Below are 16,810 nucleotides of genomic sequence, written 5' to 3'. Positions count from 1 at the left end.
TGCTAAACTTGGGGGATTCTCAGAAAGGCCTTTGATCATTTTAAAATCCTTGTTAATTTAGCTCTTGGAGTTTTTTTCTGAAATCTTATCTCTTTTAAAGGTGCCTTGTGAAATTACGTCATTTCCATTTGCTTCCTGCTTAGGTGCAGACTCTGTTGACCAAAAGTGTTTCTATAAATGAGTGCACTGCATGTTATTTTCTTTAATGTGAGTGCAGTGTTTTCTTTGGCACCGCTACAAGACAGCAATAACCAGCAAAATACATTGTACTGTGTGAATTTCTGTCTCTACACGTTTAATAGGGTTGGTAGTATATGGTGCTGCTACCATTAAGAGAATGCATCAGATACCATCCAATGACATGTGGGAAAGGGCAGGCATGATGAGCTGCCATACCTTTAGTTATCTCCAAACATCTTTTCTTACAAAATTCATCTGCAAACTTATGCTTTTCCAGATGGCAATTCAGTATGGGTCTCTCCAGACATACTGGAAAAATCCATACTTAAGTGCAGCATGCACCGTCTCCACTCTGCGACATTTTTGACTCTTACTGATGCTGGGTACCCTCTCTTCCTGGCAGGAGGCCCTGCAAGGCTCCCTCAGTCATCTTCTGCTGCTCACCCAGCCCACACGCATCCTGCAAATCAAAACCTTTACCGCTAATACCCTAGACAGTACAATCCAGCAATAAATTGGACATCCTCTTTTGCCTGTGGAAAGTACAATCATCATGCAGCAAAGTACATGCAGCAAAGTACAATCACCAACCCTTAGAATGGGCTATGCCAAATAACTATAGGTTAACTACAGGCCAAAAGCAAGTGCTGCTTTATTTACTTCTTGGTTTCTTATCATATACAGTCTGTGTAAATATATTTTCCCAGTTGCAGAGATGTGCAGTGAAACCTAGTCTTGGACATCTGACATAATTGAAGGCTGTGTTTGGATCTTTCTGTCAAGTACCAGTCTCAGATAATCTATGTTCTGCCTATACAATTTCCTATCATACTTCAAGGGGACATGATATGCTATGCTTTTCTGTGATGCTGTGTACTGTTCAGCTGCTGAAATCCTGTATCCCAGACTTGGTCACGTTCAAATGCTGGATAAAATGACTCAAAACTCCTAAGCCAAAGCACACTAATGTGGCTGGTACCTAGACAATGGCAAATGAGTGCAATTCTTACTAGCATTTACTCAGATGTCTCCTGTGCCTTGGGAAAGGGGAGAAATTGGTAAGGCATTTTGAAACAACTAGACCAGACTGAACAAATTACCTGCCAACTGGCAACAGTATAAGGGTGAGAGTAAGACACGAGTAGGATTAGCATGACCTGGTCATGAGCTGCATCAAACCCTGTGAGGCTGCTTGCTACCACACTGTCTGTTACAGAGTGTTGCTACACGCTGTCTGTTAATTGTGTTGCTACACACAGAGTTCTGGCTCTCATACTGGATATGCCGGTTCTGATTTTCCTGCAGCCTACAGCTTCCACAGGATGACTTCTGGGATTTCAGTGGAACTGCGGAGAAGAAAATATTAGATTAAAAAACTACTGTGTTGGCCTACAGTGTTCAAATTGGGATTTAATAAGTAGCAATGTTTCTATAATATCTTTTGAATATAATTGCTGTTTTAAGAAGCTGAGAGTTTTCAATGAAAAATTTTAACCTAGGTGTAGTCTGTTAAAAGTAAAGACATTACAGTTCAGAGCATATCACTACTATCCTTATTAAAAAAAAGAATGATCTTTGTTTTCCAGTTACCTTATGAAAACCTGAGGATGATTATTATTATTTCTTAAAACAAGATTAAAAATTCAAGCGGTGACACTTCAACCTTGTGATCTCTGGAGCACTCCTCAGGACTCATGCTGAAAGTCCTGACTGTTCCTTTTCGTTTTGTGAGCTTTTTCCTCTAACACAAGTCCTTCTTAAAAAGTAGCCATATGATTAAAGATGACATCATTTTTCTGTAACGTACTTCCTGCATCTCCTGTGGTAACAGGAGATGCAGAAATTCAGCAATTTGTAAAAAGGCATTGCATTAATTTTAGCTACCCAGCTATCAGCATTACACTTAGTAACACTCATGACCTATTGCATAATAAGCATAATGAACTGAATAAATGTTTTTAAAGAGCTGACAGCAGTCCATTGAAAACAGTCTGAGAACACTATTTGCTTTACTGAAATGCACTGATGAAAATCTAATAATTTCTGACTTCGGCAACAGTTGTCCTCTCCACACTGTGCCCTGGTTGTATTTCAAGTGGATGAAGAATGCAAGTCAGTCAGCTCTTTGGGTCCATAAAAGTGAGAAGGACTGTAAACTCAGCTCAGCTGTACAAGCAAACTGGCTGTCTGGCATCAATTCCACTTGGTGTAAGTAGGAAATCTGAAACAACTGCAGCCCTCATGGTAGAATATTCACGCAGAGGGGGCAGTTGAATGCCCAGATTCTTTATTTAAACTCAAAACATTTTGATAGTGTTAACCAGCAGTGTTTCACTTTTGAAAAATGGATCCCTGATAACGTGCTCATCTTCACATTCATATTAGACAAATCTAATAATTTTAAAGACTTTTCTATATTACGTCTGTTAATTTAGCTGAAAATTTTTCTTCTGCTTTGTTGCCAGTGTTTTTGTAGTCCCAGCCTCCTGGTGTGGGGGGAAGTGTCTTGACCTTGATATTGTGTTCTATCTCCTTAATCTATGGAAAAGCCTTGGTAAACCTCAGTAGAAAAGGTTATGACAGCCTTGAGAACCTAGGTCTTCATTTTATTCATGGAATGGTAAGCTGCTTTTGCTTGTCCTGTCCTCTGGACTAGTGCTGAAGTACATGCAAATTTGTGCAGACTGTTTTACAAATGCAGGTGTCTTTGGGGCTAAACTTTTGCTATGATGAGAATAAACTGAAGCGTAAAATATGTCCTAAGCGCTCTTTTTGAAATAACTGACAAGAAGCTTTACTTAAGTAACTGAAACAGCTGTGTGCCTCAGCAGCAGATGGGTATGCTTGGGATGTTACATAGCTGAAATCTCATTTAATGTGCTTATCTTAAAAGCGGGCCCATCAAAGTGTTGATACTAGTTTTAAATGCTTAAATGTTGCATGTCAGAGTTTAGTCTTATACTGCGTCACTGTCAAAAGTTACAAGAAAAAAAAATTATCTCTGCCTTTTATTTCTGCGTGGAGCTACCCTGAGCTGCAAATGCAACAGGGCGGGAAAGCCTAGATTGATTGTTGTAACCCAAGTTTCTGCTGTATTAGAGGATGAAAGAGAATGCATTATATTACCTTTTTCTTCACTGCAGAGGGCAGGGACAAATAGACAGATGTTCCTCAAAAATATGGCAATAGCAATGCGGAATGTTTTATTTTTTGTTGTTATGCTAAAGCCAATACCAATTATGTAGTAACAATGAATAAAAACATCTATGTAGAAACAGGGTACTGTTTCCTCTCCCAAGATGAATTTAGAGCTTCTCTCACAGGTATGACTGAAATGCTTTCATTACCTGTAGTTCAGTGCAGAATTAGTATCTCTAACTTTTGACTGATTAAGCAAGAGAACACAAAGAAAGGGGACTATTGCAACTCACCTCAATTCTTTCATCTCTTCCATGAGATCCTACTGACATAGTCTAGATTAAGAAGTGAGCCACAGCTGGAAATCCCTTTGATCCAGTATCCTGATTTCTAAGTATTTTCCCAACTGGAAAAAGAAGATGACTGGTTTTAATCTGCGTGGGATACCTCTCTTCAGCTGTGTCCTGACAGCAACAGGCATGCCGAGAGATTTGTCTTGAGGAGCCATTAAACTGACTACTGTTTTTTGAAATCATGCTGAAAAATATACTGGAAGAGATTATAGACCTATTGTAGTGCTGGTATACCTGAACCCACAGAAACAGTCCTTTCAGCATAGTCTTTTGTCTTTGTCTCAAAAGTAGAGCTATATCATGCAAGTTCTATGTAATGGGGAAAACACATGGGAGCTTTTCATGACCAATGGGCAGAATCATCCCATGTCCCTGGCAGAAGGAGGTGGCAGTCCTACGGTCATGTAGATGAGTCAGGCTCAGCAAGCAACAGCAGGTGAACACAGGGACCTGTGCATGATACGTGCATATCTGTGATAGAAATAATGTAATTGTACTAGCCATCAGAGGTTTATCATCAATTTTCTTTTTGTTTCATCATTGACACAAAAAGCTTTTTTTCCATTTTTAATCACCTGGAAAAACAAACAAACAAAAAAACAAACACCAGACTGCAGACCAGAATAGCTATTCCAACAATAACAAAAAAGACTTTTGCTTCTGTAAGTTTTCTGTTACAAATTTTGAGAAAACTTACCACTGACTAACCACTGGAGGACATCTCTGCCACTACCTTGTGAGGCTAATCCCAACATGTACAGAATCACAGAATAGTTGAGGTTGGAAGGGATCTCTTAAGATCATCTAGACCACCTTGCCATGCTCAGAGCAGGTTTAACCACAGCAGATTGCTCAGGCTATTGTCCAGTCAGATTTTGAGAATCTCCAAGGATGGAGACTTCACAATGTCACTGGAGAGCCTGGTCCAGTGCATGACCAACCTCACCACAACAAAGTGTTTTCTGATGTTTAGGTGGAATTTCCTGAAATTCAGTTTGTGCCCATTGCCCTTTGCCCCCTCACTGGCCATCACTGAGAAGAGTCTGGCTCTGCCTTCTTCACACCCTCCCATCAGATCTTTATACACATGAATAATGTCCCCCTCAGCTTTCTCTCCCCCAGGCTGAACAGTCACAGCTCTCTCAGCCTCTCCTCGTAGGAGAGATGCTCTGATCCCTTAATCATCTTCATGGCCTTCACTGGACTTGCTCCATTATGTCCATGTCTCCCTTGTACTGGGGAGCCCAGAACTGAACCCAGCACCCAGATGTGTCTCACCAGTGCTGAGCAGAGGGGAAGGATCACCTCCCTCCACCTGCTGGCACCTTTCTAATGCAGCACAGGAGGCTGTTGGCCTTTGCTGCAAGGGCACATTGCTGACTCATGGTCAGATTTGTCCACAAGGACCCTCCAGGACCTTCTCTGCAGAGCTGCTTTCCAGCCAGTCAGCACCCAGCATGTGCTGGTGCATGGGCTAATTCCTCTCCAGGTGCAGGGCTTGGCATTTCCTTGAGTCAAACTTAATGAGATTTCAGTCAGCCCATTTCTCTAGCCTGTCCAGATCCCTCTGGATGGCTAAACCACCCAGTTGGTCTAGCAACCACTCCTGCCAGTTTTGTGTCATCTGCAAACTTGCTGAAGATGCCCTCTGTCCCGTTGTTCAGGACATTCATGAAGTTATTAAATAGTATTGGCCCCAGTATGCACCCCCGGGGCACACTGCTGGTGACTGGCCTGCAGTGGGAATTTGTGCTGCTGACTACAACTCTTTAAGCCTGGCAGTTCAGCCAGTTTTCAGTACCCCTCACTGTCCATTCATCCAACCTGAACTTCAATAGCTTGTCTGCGTGGTTGTTACAGGAGGCTGTGTTAAAAGCGTTAGTAAAGTCAACAGTAAACAAGATGTACCGATCTCCCTCATCCACTGAGCCAGTCACCTCATAGAAGGCTATCAGGTTGGTTAAGCATGACTTTGCCACCTTCATAATATTGGTCCTTACTGCATTACAGAGGAACATCTTCAAACCTTTGGAGGACCCTTATCTTGAAGTTAGTTATTATCTGTGAAAGTAGATTGCTAACTAACTCTCTTGAGTACAGAAAAGGCAAATTTAGAATTATTTGCTCCAGGACATGTGAAAGGTCGGTGGCAGAAAAGGAACCAGAATGCAGGTTTCATGACCAAGACTTTTTCAGTGCCATCTTTACTGCTTCCTAAAACCAAAAAATGAATGAGAGTCACCACATCAAAGAAAAAAAAAACAACAAGCCCTGGAAACACTGATCTCAATTTTTTTTTGCCTTTAAAATAGTTATAGAGGCTTGTTATTCCTCTCTTCTTTTTCATTGCCTCAAACAGAGAAAGCCATCATCCTTCCAAGCATCCCTTTGCTCTGGCTCTGTCTCTTTGTCTTTTTACATATCACAAAGTATTGTCATGACATACCTACTTGGTATCAGGTCACTGAACGCTTGAAAGATGATAATTATGAGCCTTTGGCAATATGTGGGATCCTTTCCATTCATCTGCAGCCACTTGGGTTCTACCTCACAGCAGACTACTGCAGTTGCATGTGGCAAAGGCAGAGAGCCCGCATTGCGCCAGTCTCACACACAGCATTGTAGCAATAACTGTGATTGTTGTGTGTCTCTTGTGGGCCACATGCAGTCTGATTGCTGCATTCTTATTGCTACAGCAATTCTAATGAGAGCTTTAAGGTAGTGCTGAGGGGAAGAAAAAGCATGGGCTGTGGAGAAAAGTTGCAGCAGTTCTACAAGAATGTTCTTCTCTAACTAGGAGAAGCATCCTATGTTCTTGTTTGTTCATTGCTAATTTTTTCCTGGGGAGAGAAGACAAAATCCTTATCCATCACACCTGGTTCCACATTAGAATCAGCAACTGAAATCTTGCACAACAGCAGGAGAGGTAATGTCGTGGTTTAACCTCAGTCGGCAACTGAGCACCACGCAGCGCCTCGCTCACTCTCCCCCCACCACGGTGGGATGGGGGAGAGAATTGGAAGAGTACAAGTGAGAAAAACTCGTGGGTTGAGATAAAAACAGTTTAATAATTGAAATAAAATAGTAATAATAATATGATGATAATAATAATAATAATACACAAAGCAAGTGATGCACAGTACAATTGCTCACCACCCGCCGACCGATGCCCAGCCAGTCCCCGAGCAGCGGCCCCCCCCGGCCAGCTTCCCCCAGTTTATGTACTGAGCATGACGGCACATGGTATGGAATGTTTCTTTGGCCAGTTTGGCTGTGCCCCCTCCCAGCTTCTTGCGCGCCTCCAGCCTTCTCAGTCGGTAGAGCATGGAAAACTGAAAAGTCCTTGGCTAGTGTAAGCACTACCTAGCAACAACTAAAACATCGGTGTGTTATCAACTTTGTTCTCATCCTAAATCCAAAACACAGCACTGTACCAGCTACTAGGAAGGACATTAACTCTATCCCTGCCGAAACCAGGACAGTAAACAAAACATTAGCAAGATCCTTCAGAACAGGCCAGTAGGGCAGTTGAAAGGAAAAGCTTTGTGGGTGTTCAGGCTGACTAATAAGGCACTGTTGTATCATTCATATATTCAGATTTGAAAGTAGTGGATGACTACAGGAAATATGGAAGTAGGTAAATGCCACCTGTGTGTTAATGAGTATAACGGAAACGCAGAGTGAACCATGTAGGAGTCGTGATTTAAAAAGGCATTTTCCAAGCTTTCTCGAATGGCAGTGTCTGAGATAATGTTACTGGGAAACCAGAGCCACATCTTAGGTAACAAGGTTTACAAAACCCTTTGTAACCAGTGTGGTTAACACTGGTCTCTATAAATGTATTTATTATTTTAATGAGTCACTCAGCTCTGTTAAGCCAATGGAGTTAGTTGGGGTCAGCTGAGCAGAATTCAACATACAAGGTCTTTGCAATGACACAGCCGAGAAGAGACGATTAGCTTGGTGCTTCTCTTTGCAGAGCCTGGGAGGAATTGAAAGGTCTACAAATCACCAATATAATGTGTGTGCACATTTAGAGACAGTGCTGTGGGAAAACAGAGTCCTGGAAAATAATGCCAAAAAAACGGGGGAAAAAAACAGGTAGTGTCAACATTTCAATTGTAGATGATTGGGATGTTGCCAACTAAGAAAAGGAACAGAAATCTTAACGAAAGAAAAAAAAATGTTCACAAACAAAGAAAGAGATTCTTACCATCACTGTGAGCTGTTGAATATTTGAGTGTAAGCATATTTTTCACTGCATTTTGTCTAGAAAATAAAAGATAGATTGATTGTGACTTCTCTCCACCCTTAGCAGAGTAATACTCTGCAATTGCTCTTCAGCAATACTAACTATTCAAAGCAGCATTTGTGTTTCCATCATTGTTTTTCAGCACAGCGCAGTGACTGCTGAAGGAAGACATGCCTTGGCTGCTGACAGAACAGGTAGCCAGCAGTCCTGCTCCATCACTGGGAAATGCTAGGAGCTCTGAGTATGAATCAAAAGGAAAAAACCCCAAGACAACAACCCCAAATGTGTAGGCCTTGTCACCCCTTTGATTTGAGGGAGCCTGGGGGAAGCAGCAGCAAATGCTGTGACTTGAGGTATAGTGGGGCTTGGAGCTGGTTCAGACATTGTGGACTCCCTGCTCTCTGGCGGGAAAACAGAATGTGTGTATCACTGTTTTCTGTTGTTGTAGATGAGAATGTAAAAGTGATTGTTCCCACCTGTGGAAAACCACACTGAACAGCATGTCCAGACAATCTCGTCCTCTCTGTGATGTGAGAGGAGTTTATTCAATGCAGTTCATTGCACTGATGTCTGTGCAAGCTGAATGTTCGTTTATCTGATCTTCCTGATCCTGACAGCAGAAGGGAGCTGATAACACCTCACATTTCCTCTTCAGTCTTTCCCTCGCTTCCGTCAAACACAGAGAGTGAGTGTTGCCTATAAAGCCTACTACAAAGCCACGAAAAACTAGCAGTGGCATGCAAGCTGTGTTGGCTGTAATGTGTCATTGCTGCAGCTATCTGACGTTGTAAAGAGGTGGGGGCAGAGATCAGTAGGCCAGGAACCGCAGTAGGACCTTCTCCCCAGGGTACCTGGGGTGGGGAAACAATCCCCGCTACCTTCACTGCACACAAGCTCTGCAGTACCTTGAAATCAGCTGCAATGCTAAAACTGAACTTGGAGCCCTGAACTCTTACTGTGGTTTAGTTCTGCTATCAGTGGAGCACAGGCTTAACTGATAGCAGGAGGTGCAAGCTGAAAATGGAGTTTGCCAGACGCTTTTTCAAATTCAAGAGAGGAAGAAGTCCCAAGAGTTGGGGAGATCATTACAAATGACTTGGCTGGCATGGATGGGTTTCAGCAGAGTCAAAATCAGAGACCAATAGTAACCTCTGCTGTAGGGCTCTGTATCTCGCTCTAGACAGCATCTGGTGCAAAATGCACTTGCAGTCATCGTCAGACATATGCACATATATACTTACCATTCATGGTAACAAATTCTGACCTGGCAGAATCATGACTTTAAAAAATCACAGTATATCATAACACGTAATTAAGCCATCTGCTTTTGAGCCCAATTAGTCCCACAACATTTTCTTTAATAAGTTAAAATGCACAGTAACTTCTGCTCCCTTTTTAGTAGCCAGAACAATCTTTTGCACATTCAGAGATCATAATATTTTGTTCTGGTGTGTATAATCACATTCCTGCAAAAGAAATTCCATTATACAGCAGAGTTCTCTTTTCTTGGCTGTTGAGGTCTAAGACTTGAAATAATTTTTTAAAATGAGTTATCATATGGAAAGGAATAAGTCTGTGCTGCATTCTTCCACTGAGAATCATCAGTGTGCTCAGCACCGAAAGACAGGATGTTTTCAACATCTCTGTCTTTTTTTGGTGTATATGTGTATAGGAACTGGTTTCTTCCCCATTAATTTAAGCTGAGTTATTTCTTATCTGTAAAGGTCTGCAGAGAACTGAATGCCTGGTTTGAGTGGTGGTGGGAAGGGAGGCAAAGCTGCACTAGCACCTGGAAAGCTCTAGGAGAGTAAGAAGTATGTGACACAGGCATACCCAATAACTGATGCACATATAGTGGGAAACTCCAGAGAGTGTCCCAGGGCACGCGGGCAATTTGCAGCTCATTTCCATATGAATTTTTAAAACTGTTGTACCTACCTATTATATGGGTACAGTCGGTTGTTACAGGAAAACACTGGGTGTGGCTGACTACCGTGCCTACTTCTTATTCTCCTGTGAGCAGTGCAGTTCAAACCTAAGGTTTTTTGTGTGCTCTCACTCAGGTACTCTGTGCATGCAGTTTCACCCAGCCACTAAAATTGGTGCTCATATAAACATCAGTTACTCTTGAACTGAAAAATAGTCCCACCGAAGAAGGGAAGGGATGGTAATGACCTTTTGCAATGCTGATAGGATTACTAGTGGTTTAAATGGTGCCTTCCCACAGGGATATGGGGAACAATGCTGAACAGGGACCTATGGATACATCTAAGTTTCCTTTTTATCTCTGAGTGTAGCCACAGCTCAGTGGGGTGGTCATCACAATATTTGTATGGTTATAAAGGCAACAAACGTTTATCTATTATATTGTTTGATAGCTGGAAATAAATAGTAGAAGTATTGCATAGTAATGAAGGTGAAAGATGTTTGCAACATTCAGCTATGTGTCTCCTGAACGTTCTTGTCGTCTTTCATTCTTCCTTCCTCCGGAGTGATTTTATGCTCAGCGAGCATAGCGTGGGCATACGCCTGTCTATACATGATATTCCTTACCTAGATTTCCCAGACAGCTGGGTCTGGAACCTAGTGAGATGACTCTGGGTTTTCATCCAGAGGCAAGCAGTTCATTTCACCCTGAGTGTGAAAGGAAAGTGACTGTCTTCTGTGCTGCCTTAAATCCTCTTTAACTTCCCAAGTGGAAAAGGGAATATATGTTTGTTTCCAAGCTGTTTAATTAACTATTGCCGTTGTATCTAATGTCTCTAGCGCTCTTTTTAAAATAAAAATAAAAGTGGAGGTTGGAAGAGTGTAACCGATGGTGTGTGGAAGTAAGATGGTAAAGAAACCAGAAGAAAGATGGAAGCTGCCTCGTTCTGGGCTCTTCCTGGTCTGAAAACCAACTGTAGGTAGCTCCTGAAGCATCTGCCTGGCAGGTACACATGGCCTCCTTGTTGTCGTGCAATACGAAAATCTCAGAGTGATTCAAACATGCAGATACTCATGTTGATGCTGTTCAGACTTTCTCTTCACTGAGGTGTTCAGTGTGAGATCCTTATTACAGGGTGTGATGCTGTTCAACTGCCTTGGAAGCTGGTCTGGATTTCAGAGACCAGCATGCCTGGACTGAGAGCAGCTTATGCTCTAATACAGGCACTGCCTCTTGGGCCATCTCTCACATCATTTGTACCGGCATTGCCGCCCTCCTCTCCCAATCACAGTTTTACAATGTCTCCATGGCAACTACAGTAGCTACACATTTGGTAAAAAATTATTCCTGTTAAAGTGTTTTCCGTTGTGTTAGAGATGAAGCAGGAAAATCCAGGACAGTCAGCATCACATGGACAGGCAAGTGTCTGCAAAACACGGTGAGTCCCATTCTGGGGGTGAGAGAAACTCATGACTGACAGAAGGCTCTTTTTCCTGTGAATTCGCTGCTCCTGCCTGGGCACCTAGCTGTGACTGTGAAATGCAGCTGTTTTCCAAGTGTGTACATGGGAACTACCTAGTCTTACAATGTCTGTGAGCAGCATCCAAGGTTTCAAGCAAGAAATTAAGATCTGCATACTGTGTTTTGCAACATGTTTCAGAACTGGCCAAAGCCTGCCCATTAAGCCTCTCTGGATTGATGAACTATCTCTTTTATTCTTATTTTTGCTTTTTAAACTCTCCAGGATTAAAGGGTAGAGAGGTCAAGTCATTGCTTACCTGACTTTTTTTTTTTTTTTTTTTTTTGTCTTTTTCTATTGAGAATTCTACATTTATCCATGTTGTTACGTTTCTTAATCATCTCTACAAAGTATGGACATAAATTGTGCATTCATTTTTCTCTTCCCTGTTGTAGCCAGTTTGAAATCCATTGGGCAATGTAGGAAACAAGACAACACTCATTCATTTTGGTGAAGTCTTCAGCAGAAGTGCCATTTTACTTTTGAAGTTTATGCCTCTGTCAGATGTTGGACTTGCAGTTTCACATAATAACTGGCTGACTGACTGACTGCATGGTGATTATTAGTACCACAAAACTTCTGAGGGATTACTGTGGGCTGTAGGAGAGGCACCCCGAACCTGTGTGTTTTTGTGGAGTGCTTTCTTTGGCATGCTGGCACTGTCAGGGTGCATATCCAGAATAGTTCAGGGCAGGACACTGGCTACTGGTTTAGGCCTGAGGAAGGCAGGGGCTCAACACCAGTTTTGCTATGGACTTAGTGTGATCAATTTTGTGCAAGTGGTTGAATCTCTGCTTGGTGTGGTGCTCTCTCTCCTGGTGAGGGATTGGAGAATGGCTGGGAGACTGGGAAGGATGAATCTTTTATAGTTTGTCAGCTTTTACTACCCATATAATAATGTAACTCAGTAAACAGAAGTGAACTGTAAAATATGACACGATGTTTACAAATAATTGCTGATGGCAACAGTAAAGAAACTTTGTTCATAATAAGGAGATATGCCATAATTTACCTAAAATGGCCCAAGATAGCTGTTGCCTTTATCAGATTTTTTATATCAGCAGAATATACAGAAAAATTATTACTTATTTATTTCAAAAGACTTTCTGTGAAGATGTGTAAGAGCTTGACAATGTTGTATGTAGAATATTTTCTAATACAGTGCTCTGTTCTTTGCTCTTTCTAATAAAAACCATGGACAATACAAATATACTTGGTAACTGCTGTTCATGCATAACAACCATACCTTTTTTTGAGGTGATACTGTTAAAAAACAATAGATGCTGAACTAAATTCTGATAAACTAAATATTATGTGATTTTTAACCTGCTTGACATGTAATTTGCTGCACAAGGCATTAGAAATATTAAAACCCTGAATTCGAGAACTATTTGACTAAGATCTGTTTGTGTGTGAATTTGCATACCTGCACAATCACTTGCATGGAGCATTTTATATAATTGTCTGGGGGACTGAATCACAATTACTTCGGAAAGCTCTGTCTGTGGATAATAGGTATATTCAGGTACATATTTTAAAATGATAGTTTCTAGTTGGCTCATTGTCTAGAGGAACTGTGTCCCTAGAGCTGCCTGTGAAGGCGGCGTCCCTCTGAGGTTTTTGAGTCTTAAAGGAAAAAAGCTAAAGAAGAAATCTGCAGCCTGGTCTCACTGGATTAACTTGAGCCATCTTGCGTCACCGGCACGGCCGATGAAACGGAGGCTTTCACAGCCTGGGACACCAGTGGGACATCCTGTTTCAGTTTAGAAATCACCCCTGTGGCCCCCTAGCTCCCCACTAATAAAACAAAGGAACCCAAGGAATAATCTCTGGCTGAAGAGGCTGCTCAGGCACTGATTGTCACCCTGGCACCCAGCCAAGCTCAGCGTGCCACAGAAATGGGCCCAGGAGGGGAGCGACAGGAAAGCAGTCAAAGAGCACCGAAAAGGGAAGTCATTAAACTACCACCACCAACAAAACTCTCATTTGTTTGGTTTTCCTTTCTTCTTGTTCTCCCCCCTCTTTTTCTTGTCTTTTTCTTTTTTTTCTACTTTTTTTAAGAATGAATTGAATACAAAACTTTCCTCGAGGCTGTAATTAAAGTCCAAATACGCTTATTTCTGTCGCCCCAGTGTTGCTCCTGTTGCTCTTTTGTTTTGGTTGCATTTTTTATGAACTTTTGCATAACTTGACTTCCTTATTTAAAAAATAGTAATAAATAATGACTAGACTGTGAATTTCTCGCAGAATGAAAGGAAAAGTTTTGCAAGCAGCATGAGTCTTGTAAGTGTCTTTGTGATGATACCCTTACAGTTGCAGAATGGTTTATTTGTTCTCTTTTGGAACATAATGGGGAAAGGGGACAATGATATTTTTTACCGTTTGAGGGCTGTTTTTTTTACCGGTTGAGGGCTGGATTCCTGCTTGTGGAACTGATGTCAATACACAGAAGAGAGTGAAGTTAGATTGATTTATTCTAGCTAAGAGTTTGTTCTTTAATATATTTTTTAATTCAGAAGAATGTAAATACTTTGGAGAAAGTAATGTTGAGCTGCAAATAAGTAGAGTGTGTGTACACTGTGAAATTGGAAAGGATGCTATTATAATTAAGATTTCACTGCATAAGATTAAGAAAGGGTTAGAAAATGTTAAAACCTGCACTCAAAGGATCTCTGTCTTTTCAGACAATAAAAAAAAAAAAAAAAGGCGGTTTGTGTGATGTGTGACTCAAACAAACAAACAAACAAACAAACAAACAAAAAAACCCCACCCAGTCTGCTTAGCAAAAATAAGTGACTTGCATATATATTGTAAAAATAACCAGACCACATGATAGTATGACTTGACAGTGGGGGGGCCTAATAAGCAAAATTAACGAAGCAAGTAATGAATGTTTTGGCAGATGATGGAGAGAGATGTTAGATAATGTTTACTTTTCCTGAATACTGGTTTTAATTAGCACCAGGATGCTTATTCTGTAGCCATTTGGAGTGCAGCTTTGGGATGGCTCCTTTGACACAACACAGCACTTTGGGTGGCTGTTCACTTGTCACCACTTGACATTGTGGAGCAAAGATGCAACTTGAGACATTTCCTAACATATGGCCCAAAAGAAAAAGCTTTTAGGGGAGGGGAAGAAACTGGGGGTGTGACTGATCAAAAGTATTGCAGTAGATCTAAAAATACCCTCTGAGAGTAGGCTTTCGCCTGGCTGGCACAGCCACATTGTTTATGACAATGTGGTAAGTCTTCTGAACAGATGAGGAACACCCATTCAGTGCAGCAAAGCCCTGGGCTTTTTAAGAGTGGCTGTATTTTGTATGCAGTGCCTGAAGGGTGGGGAGGGGGGAGGAGGAGAGCAGGGGGGCTTTCTGCATGAAGGGAAAACTATAGCTACCAACTGCAGGTGTGTACCTGAAGCACCTCCTATGATCATAGGCTTTTGTGATTCATGCTTCACTGTAGATGAGATTTTATACAGAAAGTGGAACTTTGCAACCTAAATCTGAACTTGCCTCTGTGGAGAATCCTTGTGTTTAATGCATTTGCATACTGGCTCCAAAAAACTTTATCTTAAGCTAAGGGGCAGTGCCAGGTTGAGCCATTTGAAAGACAAAAGTATATTTGATTGCAGTACCCTTTTACTGAATTATTATCTTTACACATAGAGAGAAATTTCTCAAATCTGCTTCAGATCAGCTCTTTGGACTTCTTGTTCCCTTCTTCCCACTCACAGCCCTTCATGTAACAATTAAGCAATAAACGTTCTCCTAATTAAATCTATCAAATTCATTAGCTGAATGTGTATGATAGGCATGAAAATGTATTTGGGTAAATGTATTATGGACACCCAGCTTGCCACTCACACCCTTTTTTTTCCTACTATCCACTCACATTTATCCATCTCCTGGTGTGCTATACACCTGTGGCTTTTTGGCAGCGAGTGGGGTCACTGTGTGAGTGACTGCATCTGGGGCTCTAAAGAGCTCCCGTTGTTACCTTCACTGCAAACTTTCAAACTAGTGTCCTGCTGCTTGTAGCCATTTTGTGTATTTTTGTTTCTGCCGTTTTGTGTATTTTTAATTGTTTCTGGATGTTGTAACATGTTTAGTCATCAAAATAAGGGAGAATTAAGGCCATTGCCATTTAAAAAGAATATGCGTGCGAGTCGTGGACATCAGTTCGTGTGAGGAAGCAGAGATGTATTTCTTGCAGACAGGTGTTCTTACAGACACGTGCTTTCCAAAACGTTACAGTCCTACCGAACCTATTGACTTGAGCTGTAGCTGGAGAGCAGTGCTGCTGAAAGTCTCGTCCACAACTGGCTTTTAAGGAGGTATCTAAATCTGCCAGAAGAGGTATGAGCACACGGCTTGCAACTGGGCACCCAAAAGCACCTTCAGGTTAAGTTCTGTAGTTGAGTTCAGCATTCCTTAACACATATATCTCCCTAAAACATTTGCAAGCCTAGATTTCAGATCCTTGTAAATAAATTTCTGATTATAAAATTGGTGCATTTACAGGGATCACCTAGTAACACATACTACCAGGAATGCTGTACACTCACACACTGCTGGCATTTAGCCTTGTCTCTCAAGTGGAATCCTGTGTCTTCATCAGTTTTGTTTTTCACAACCCTTTTGGCAGAAAGCTCAACCAGGCTCTGTTCAGCTGTTGTATAAAGAAAGTGGTTCCTTGCAGAGAAAGGTGGGCAAGGGTTAACCTGTGGTCAGGGCCAGTGGAGGTTACAACACTCAGAGTCTACAAGTGATGGCATTGCAACACACATCATTGTGCTCACATATTATTTGACATTTACAGAGCCTGTTACCTCAAAATACAGTTCAGTTCCTTCGTGTTGCCCCAGCAGATCTGCCTCTGAGGATTGACAACAAAGAGAGCTGACTGTAGGCATTTATGTCTAGGTACAATGACATAAGGTGTTTCCTACAGCAACTTTCTAAGCTTCAGTGCTGTGAATATGAAAAGATGTAACACGGAGTATCTCCAAAATAGGCCGTACAGCATGTCTGCTTAAAACTGTATAGGAACTGTTGGTGTCTAATTACAGTCAAACACCATTGACTCTTGCACGTGTTGCTTAAGGTGGCTGGATGCAGCCCTCCTTGCAAAACCTGTTGCCATCAACATCTGTTCACACCAAACACTGGTGGCCACTCTTGTCTACTTTGACTTCCCCTGTCTTCAGGACTTGGGGAAAAGGCTAGGTGCAGAGGCCACCATAGATTAGTGTAGCTTCAGCTAAGCAAGCATATGGGGCTTGAGTCCCCATATGCAAATGGGGGAGTCAAGCAAATGAAAGGAGGCAATCCACAGTCTAGTCCAGAGTCAGCATGGCAACTTTAGTCTCCTTGTAGAGCAACAAGTGAGAATGGACAGGAGATTGAGGAATGAGGCATGTTTTTCTCCCAGTTATCTTT

Source organism: Pygoscelis adeliae, unplaced genomic scaffold, assembly GCF_000699105.1.
Source record: "Pygoscelis adeliae isolate BGI_AS28 unplaced genomic scaffold, ASM69910v1 Scaffold45, whole genome shotgun sequence".
NCBI classification, from domain to species: Eukaryota; Metazoa; Chordata; class Aves; order Sphenisciformes; family Spheniscidae; genus Pygoscelis; species Pygoscelis adeliae.
Note: the sequence above shows the minus strand (reverse complement) of the source record.